Raw genomic sequence first — 8,549 nt, 5'->3', positions numbered from 1 at the left:
TCAATAGCCCTAATTCAGAATGAAAATTAAGGCTAAAATCCAAATATTGTAAATCACTAATTCATTGTTTTAAGTCCATTAGACAATGGGACAAAAAGTTCAAGAAGTCGGCCTATAAGAGTGTGCCACGTGGTATTTCTGGATGTTGGACAACTAAATCTGATGAATCCATGGTTTGTAGAGTTAAAATATGGAAAATAATAACCTAAACCATAGTCTCAATTTTTATTCTTTTGACTTTTTCCAACATTCATAAAATTCACCAAATAAGGGACCAGTCGGTTAAAGCGACGAATCAATGAATTAATTGATGATTTATTGATTAATTTTTTAAAAAGGTAACATTTTGCACCCCCTTCATTCTCAATATTTTATCTTCTTCAACCTTCAAATCTCACAAACAAACAAAAAAAAAACTCATTAAAAACAGACTCGTTGAAAGAAGGAAGTTTTTTTTTTTTTTCTAACAAGAACAAGATATATTTCTTAAGGAGACACTTCGGAAGATACATGTAGAGGTGTTTTTCGAGTTACCTTAATCAACTTAGCCCTGCAGATCAGATGGAAGACTCCCTGCTATGATACCTCATTGGTGCTCAAAGGTGAGTCTTCCATCTGATTTGTAGGGCTAAGTTGATTAAGGTAACTCGAAAAACACCTTTACAAAAAGATCTCATTCTCCTTTGATCTTCACCCTATTTATAGGATTTCCCTTGAATCTAATTTTTAGATTCTGCTCCCCTTAATTTAGGATATAATCATCGACGATCCCATGATTTTTGAGATCTTTAACCGAAGCAGAATCATTCCAATTTGGATTCCTTAGATCTTGATATCTTTCCTTGATCATCAGAGATCAGATCCATCATTCCACCCTTACCTCCCGTACCCTGACATCATGGCAGAGAACTAATCCTGCCTAGATATATTACCTGGCAGGACTAGGCTTTATGGCACATCTAGGTACCACCACTTTTGGAGTCTTACTCAACTCCTATTCTCAAGTGGTCTTGATATTTACTCAGCCCCCAGACCTATTACAATTTTCACCATCTACAATACCTAAAAGCATTATCTGTATAATCCCCTAAATTTTTTAAAATCTTTTACAATTTTTTTTTTTTTTTTTTTGAATTAATGAAATATTCCCAAATTCGACTATTGTTACTATGGCCATCATAACTAAACAAAAGTTTGAGATGTTCTGAATTTCCCAGAGAAACATATTGCCAAAAACTTTAACTTTATATTAATCCCTATTGGCTTTTCCTCTTATTTCAAACGTAAAATTGAGAGCCTCTCAAGTCACGTGGCTCCCATTCAAACTGGTGGTTAGGATAAGACGAAAAACACTTCCTTTTGGGAATCCCTATCATCTCTACCGTACGTTTGATGAGTAGTTTGCAAGATACGAGGAGAAATGAAAATATGACACGTGGCAAGTTAATGTTTGATTAAAGTATTAATTTAGTGAGAGTAGGTGCGCGTGGTGACGAAGGAAGGCTTTCTTAAAATACTAGGAAGCAGTCGGTCGGTGGGTCGGTGGGTGGGCGCACCAAATAATAGGTTCTTATAAATACACGTAAGCTGTGATATAATGAGAGATTAAAGAAAATGGAGTTTAAATCAGAGGAAGTAGAGAAGGGAGATACAAGAATACCACTTCTCACCTCCATATCATAAGTTTGGAAATTTCAATCTTTCCCACAGGTCTATACTTCTATTTCTTTCCCATCATTGTTTTGGTGGCTAAGTTTAGTTATGTTGATATTTGCATATGTTGTTTGATATTATGTTAGTCCTCTCATTTGGGCCCACTTGACCCATCATTCTTTTTCTTAGATCAGCATACCAAAAATCAACTTGATTGTTGAATTCTCATGTTTGTATTTCAATTTTTTTTTTTTTTTTTTTTTAATATCATCATGATGATTGGACCCTAGCTGATAATTGTTCCAATTCCAAAGGTGATCATGATTTAAGTATACTGTGGATCCACCAAGGTGAAGGCCATACGCTAATTGTTGGCTGCTACAGCTGAAATAATACGTTATCTGGAAAAACAAATAGAGATGTGGACTTTTTTTTTTTTTTTTTTTTGCTAAACGAGTGTTGGGACCAGCTTGCACTCACCACGAATAATTTCGGGGAGGACTACCACAGCAACCCACCGCCATGGTCCCCTAGTTAAATCATGAGAAAACCCAAGAGGGGAATTGAATCCATGACGTGCGCCTAACCCACACATCACGTGCTCTCCCTTACCACTTAGGCAACCCATGGGTGGGTAATAGAGATGTGGACTTGGGTAATTGTTGTGCGGAAGTGAAAAATGCAAGAAATTAAAATAATAATAAAAAAAATCCAAGGAGAGCATAAGAATTGAAGTGATTTGGCAAATTGCCTACGTCCACCTCAGAGGGGAGGGAGATCAATTCCACTATCAAGGATAAATATTTCAAGATTACAAACCTCTACAATTCTCTCAGCCATTAAAAATTTTCACAGAGTAGTGAAAACGATATACCCAAGTATTTTTTTTTCCTTGGGGGCCCTTCCCCCGAACCCTCGCATGCAATGGCAGATTTACATTGGGGGCAGTCGGAGTACTTGTCCCCACAAGAATTTTTTAAGTCTACGAGTATACATGAGTTTATTGCAATAAATAATAGTGGCAGAAAATAAAATCCCCCACAATTTTTATTCCTCTATTGGTTGCCGCTCCCAAAAAAAAAAAATTATTCGTTTGGTTGTCCCACAAATTTTTTTTTTTTTTGGGCTCTTGGTTGCCCATTGGGCAGTTTGAGAAGCATGATTGGGTGTTTCTTAGGCTGAGCCCCTACACCATGGATAAGGTCCCTTTAGTTCTAATTAGCCACTTGAAACTTTAGCCCAACTTAGGAATACTAGACATCTCTTAACAGTATTGCTAATTAAACTTTTGACCCATCATGACCGAAAGGGCTTGACTTACTCGGTTAATTAGTGAAGTTTGCGAGACTTGATACATAAGTCTTTGGTCTAGTATCAATTTGATAATTTTTCAAACAAATAAAATTTAACATTTATTGTCAAAAATGTGCATTTGGAGCATGCAGCACTTCCACGACATCAAAAGGCATCGAAAAACTAGTTTTCCACCTTTGAGTTTCTGATTACTGCAAAAACAAGCTTACTAGTATTACTATTATTTTTAACTTTGTTTTTCATTTTGGTGTATAATGAGCTGAACTTTGTTTTCTTGTTTTTTTGTTTTTTTGTTTTTTTTTTTTTTTCAAGGAAAAAAATATCTTTTAGACCTTGTTTCGAAGAGTCTGAATTATCGTATTTGTACTTAGAATTACTTCTAATTTTAAAAAATTGATTATTTACACTTCCATTAGTGGATAAGTTCTTATAACAACATAAATATGGAGTCAATTACCTTCTTTTATAAGCATTTGCCAATAGCGGTACCAAATAAAAGAAAGGTTCAAGTTGAAGGTATTAAAAATGTGCTAATAGAAAGTTGATTGAGGTAGTGAGAATGGATATTATTAACATATACTCAATAGAGAAAAATGTATGGTTTTAGACAGAATTGAATAGAGGAAAAACATTCATTTAATCAATCCCGAATATTTGGTAAAACACTTTGATGATGATAGTATACGCAACTACGGACTCTGTTGGTTCATCGCATTTATTTGATGAGGAGATTATAACACACTTAATTATATAAAAAATATTTGTTGGGTATTTTGTAGAACAGTTATGGCACCGATGACAAGACAAAGATCTTACAACTATGTACCTCAGTCGGATGCAATCTTATATTACTACGAACCACCAAAGGAGGACTACTTATATTCAAAGGCACGGGGATTTCCACACACTGCTCAAGGGTAAGTGCTAACAAAATTATATGTATATAGGAAAATGCAAATGTCTAATGCAAACATTGGATGTTAGCAACCTTCGATATCTTGTTCTCTTATAAAAGGTTTTTAAAAAGTAATCCGATTTGTCTTTGAGTGGACAATGACAATAAAATCCTTACTTTTCATTAATAGAAGATAAAATTGTTTGTTTTTAGGACTCTATGTGGAGAAAACGATTAGGCATTGTGCTTTAATATTTCTCAAGTCATGTATGTATGTATGTATGTATGTATGTACCCTTTGATTATCCTAATGTCATTGGCTATCATTTTTTCTCCTTATTTTTAGGTACACAGGTTTCCCTGGTGTTTGGACAATGAAACAAGTTGAAGCTTGTAAACCTATTGTGGATGATGTTCATGCCAAAGGTGGGATTTTCTTTTGTCAGATAGCACATGTTGGGAGAATATCCAATTATGGTATGTTTTGAATTTATTAAATTGTCATACATAATTATGAAGAATAAAATACATGACGTTAGACATAATTGAATGGAGGAACTGTAAGATTTGTTTACTGACCCCAAATTTTAAAGATAAAGGCTTTAATGATGATGGTGAATGTTGAGTTTAGTCCACATTAGAGACAATTTGCCTCGTCTCTCTCCTTATAATCTCCTTGACCTCTCCAATCATAGCCAATTGGTTTTAACTTGGATCCCCAAACTTATCATGGTATCAGAGCTGGGCCTGTTTGTTTCTAGATGTGTGGAAGCATTTCCCTAATTCTGTATGTGGTGTCCTACGTAAGGGAGGGTGTTAGAACGATAGTCCCACATCGCTTGTGGGAGCCTAATCCATGCGGCATATAAGGAGAAGGCAGCCCTCACCTGAAGACCATGGTTTGGAGCTTGAGTTAGGCCCATGGACCTTAATAGAGAGAGCTCTCTACAAACCCACATACATAAAAGTATTATTCTTTGTTTGATCTTCTATATCTTCTAAATGAATTCTTGTTTATAGGTTTTCAGCCAAATGGGCAAGCTCCAATCTCTTGTACAGACAAGCCGTTGAAGCCCCAAATGCAATCCAAAGGCACTGACGCTTACTCATCTCCCCGGCAGTTAAGGATGGATGAAATCCCTCAAATTGTCAACGATTTTCGAATTGCTGCAAAGAATGCAATGGAAGCTGGTAATTTTTTCCAATGAATTTAATTTTTACCACAAAGAAATGCTTTTGAATGTTTAGAAGATGAAAAGATCTATGAAAAGGGATATGAAAAAAGAGAGGTATAATAATATATTTTTTTAAAAGTACATATCTTTTGTTATACATTTATTACAAATTGGATTTAGTAATCTTTACAAACTAACCAAACAGAAAATATGCTTTATGGAGTTAAATGTTAGATGGTCAATAAGTATCATATTAATAAATTGAGCGTGAAAAAGATGAGGATGCTGAGATGGATGAGCAGAGAGACGTCAAAATGTAAAATTAGAAATGAAACAATTATAGAAAAATGGATTGTCCAAATTAGTAGATGATAAATTAACAGAAAATTGACTGAAATAATATGATCATATCCAAAATAAAGACCAATTATAACCCTATCTAGAAGAAACATTCAAATTGATCGTTTTGAAAGAAAAATAAAGAAAAATATGGGTTGAGATAGTGAGAGCAGATATGAACACACTTTCAACAACAAAAAGAGGCGACTTAATTTTGACACAGTATCCAAAATATTTGGGATAAGGTTTAATTTGATAACGATGATGAGATACAAATCATTCTATTATGCTTGTATTGAATGAACACTAAAATTTAGACTATTCTAATACTTCTTTTTAATATGCAGGTTTTGATGGAGTTGAAATCCACGGAGCGTACGGCTTTCTTGTCGATCAGTTCATGAAAGATAAACGACTGAACAGACAAATATGGTGGAACACTAGCAAATCGATGTTGCTTCGCTCTAGAAGTGGTAGAAGCTATTGTCAATGAAATTGGAGCTGATAGAGTAGGGATAAGGCTATCTCCCTTCGATGATAACATGGAGTTCGGGGACTCAAATCCCGAAGCTCTTGGCCTGTACATGGTCGAATCTCTAAACAAATACAGGATTCTCTACTCCCACATGGTCAAGCCAAGAACGGATACAATAGAAGAGATGTTGAAAACAACCTTATGTCTTCTACTAATCAGAAAGGCATTTAAGGGGACTTTCATTGTTGTTGGGGGTTATGGTAAAGAAAATAGTAACAAAGCTATTGATGATAACTATACAGATCTTATTGCATATGGAAGACTGTTCCTAGCCAACCCTGATTTGTCAAAGAGATTTGAAATTAATGCTCATCTTAACAAGTACAATAGAGATACTTTTTGAAAGCGCCCTCGATCCGCGGGCTGCAGATCCGCTTTTGATTTTCGAGGTTTAGGAGTCGCCACCTAGTTATTACGGTCTAGAAACCGAGCATTGACTCAACATGGATAAAAACAACTAATCTATAAAAAGAAACTAAGTTCGGGGATCACGTTACGGGATTGGAAAGTATTAGGCACCAACCCCGCCCGGCAACGCCAGTTTCTACTATTACCCAAAAAATGATTACATTACTAAAAAAACCTAAACTAAATAAATAAAATAAATAAAAAAGATAAAAAGAAAATATATATGTACGATCACAACAATTGGTTCCCTCAGAACTGGTAGAATGGTTCTTCGTAAAATATTCATCGCTTCGTTTCTATCGCTTGATCTGCTTCAGATCTCCAAGATGAAGTACTTCCTTCTTAGATATAGGTGTTTCCTAAATTTATTGATGGATTTCTGGGTGTTTTGTGGAGAGTTTCTAGGAGTTTGTGAACAAAAACTAGGGTTTAGATGATAGGGAGACTTTTTGACCTACTTTTTCTAGGATTTTCTTTGAGCTGCGAAATTAGGTTGTGGAGGCTCTCTATTTATAGAGTTTTTTGGGTAGAGTTGGTATTTGATTAGGTTTCTTTTAGATAAGATAAATTAGAATTTTGACTTTAGTCTTATGAGATTGACTTGGTCTTTTTAGATTAGGATTTTAATTAGGGTTTTGACTTAAGTCTTATGATATTGACTTGGTTTCTTTAGATTAGGATTCTAATAAGGGTTTTGACTTAAGTCTTATGAGATTGACTTGGTTTAGATTTTTAAATTAATTTTATTAAGATTTTACTTTACGTTAATTAATATTTTATTTATTAATTTCAAAATAAAAAATTTTAAAAATTAGAAAATTATCATTTTGCCCCCAAAGATAACTTTTGCGTTTCAAGTCGGTTTTTGATGTTTTGGGATATTTTGGAATTGATTTTTATAAGAAATTCAATGGGATTATTGGTTGGTGTCATTTACGAATTTTTTGGCATGAAATGATTGTCAACCCTTATGAGGGGCATTTTCGTAATTTTATTGAATTGGGTGAAAATTTACGAAATGATTTATTTGATTTCATTTTATTATTTTATGTGTTTGAATGAGTTTCCTAAGCGTAAGAGGGCTTTAAGGATGTTTTGATGTTAGGGGTATTTTGATAATTTGATTATTTTTTAGTGATTTTTATAGTAAAGCTTATTTTTGTCTGCAAGATGATAATTTCTATATTTTTTGGGTTATATTTTCTTAGTGTAGCGTGATTTCTACAGTTTTATTAATTTGAGATACCTCATCTAAATTTCTGAAACATATCTAGTAACAAATAAAGTATTAGAATAATCATCCATCATTGGGAATCGTCGTGATCGAGTTGACGAATTGATTAATCAGGCGAATGCAAAAAATGGGGTGTCTATACTTTCTACATCACTGATCCTATTATTGGTTACACTAATTACCCATTTCTTGGATCTGGTTTTCAGATTAATTCAGTTCCAATTCCCATTGAAAATATATTATTATCTATACCCCTTTCTTGAATTTCAGACTTTTAATTGAAAAATGTGTGATTATTTGCACCCATTTAATAAATTTAGTGATTGGGTTTCAGTTGAGAATGTTAGAGCAAGTGGAGTTTGTATTACTATTTTTCTCATTTGAGGGAGTATTTATGTTTAAGTATGTCTGATTTTGCCATAATGTATTTTTTTTTTAGTTAGTTTGCTCCAAGTTCTTTCTCTGATTTAGTTTTGCATTTTCTTTTGAAGTTGTCTCCTTTTCATAGAATGAATAGATGAATCATATCAATCTTTGTCACAAATTCGAGTTCATGATTCATGTAGCACCCAATCATTTTTAAGGTGTCTCGTGAACATAGTCCATATAGGTAGATGTAGATGGTCCTTCAAGTCCATGCAACCCAAAAAGGCATTATATAATGCCAACATGGAAGTAGAGAACAAAATTTTAAGATTTCTAATCTGGAAATATTTTCAAAAAAAATAAAAAAGTGGATGTCCATTTACAAAGTTTCATTAGGCTAAAAAAAATAAAGTTTTTCTAAATATCTTTTTAAACCTATTCTAGATCTCACCATGACAATCCATGTGGTTCAAATGATAATCTCAATCTAGATTATATGTACTTTAGTTTAGGCACATGCATCTTTTTTGGGATTAAGGGGTAGAAGAGGAAAATAATAAAATTCAAAGGCAATAGATGAAGTTGAATGGGTATTCTTGGAGAGAAAAGATAGTAAAATTAAATAAATTT

The 8,549-nt window shown here is 33.7% G+C and overlaps 1 pseudogene; it reads left to right on the top strand.

The window, feature by feature from the left end:
- The first annotated feature begins 1,614 nt into the window (after positions 1–1,614).
- Positions 1,615–7,816, top strand: LOC147401796 (putative 12-oxophytodienoate reductase 11; annotated as a pseudogene).
- The last annotated feature ends 733 nt before the right edge of the window (positions 7,817–8,549 follow it).

The sequence above is a fragment of the Akebia trifoliata genome, chromosome 5 (genome assembly GCF_017979445.1).
Source record: "Akebia trifoliata isolate Shusen 1 chromosome 5, ASM1797944v1, whole genome shotgun sequence".
NCBI classification, from domain to species: domain Eukaryota; kingdom Viridiplantae; phylum Streptophyta; class Magnoliopsida; order Ranunculales; family Lardizabalaceae; genus Akebia; species Akebia trifoliata.
This window is presented reverse-complemented; position numbering and strand designations above follow the sequence as displayed.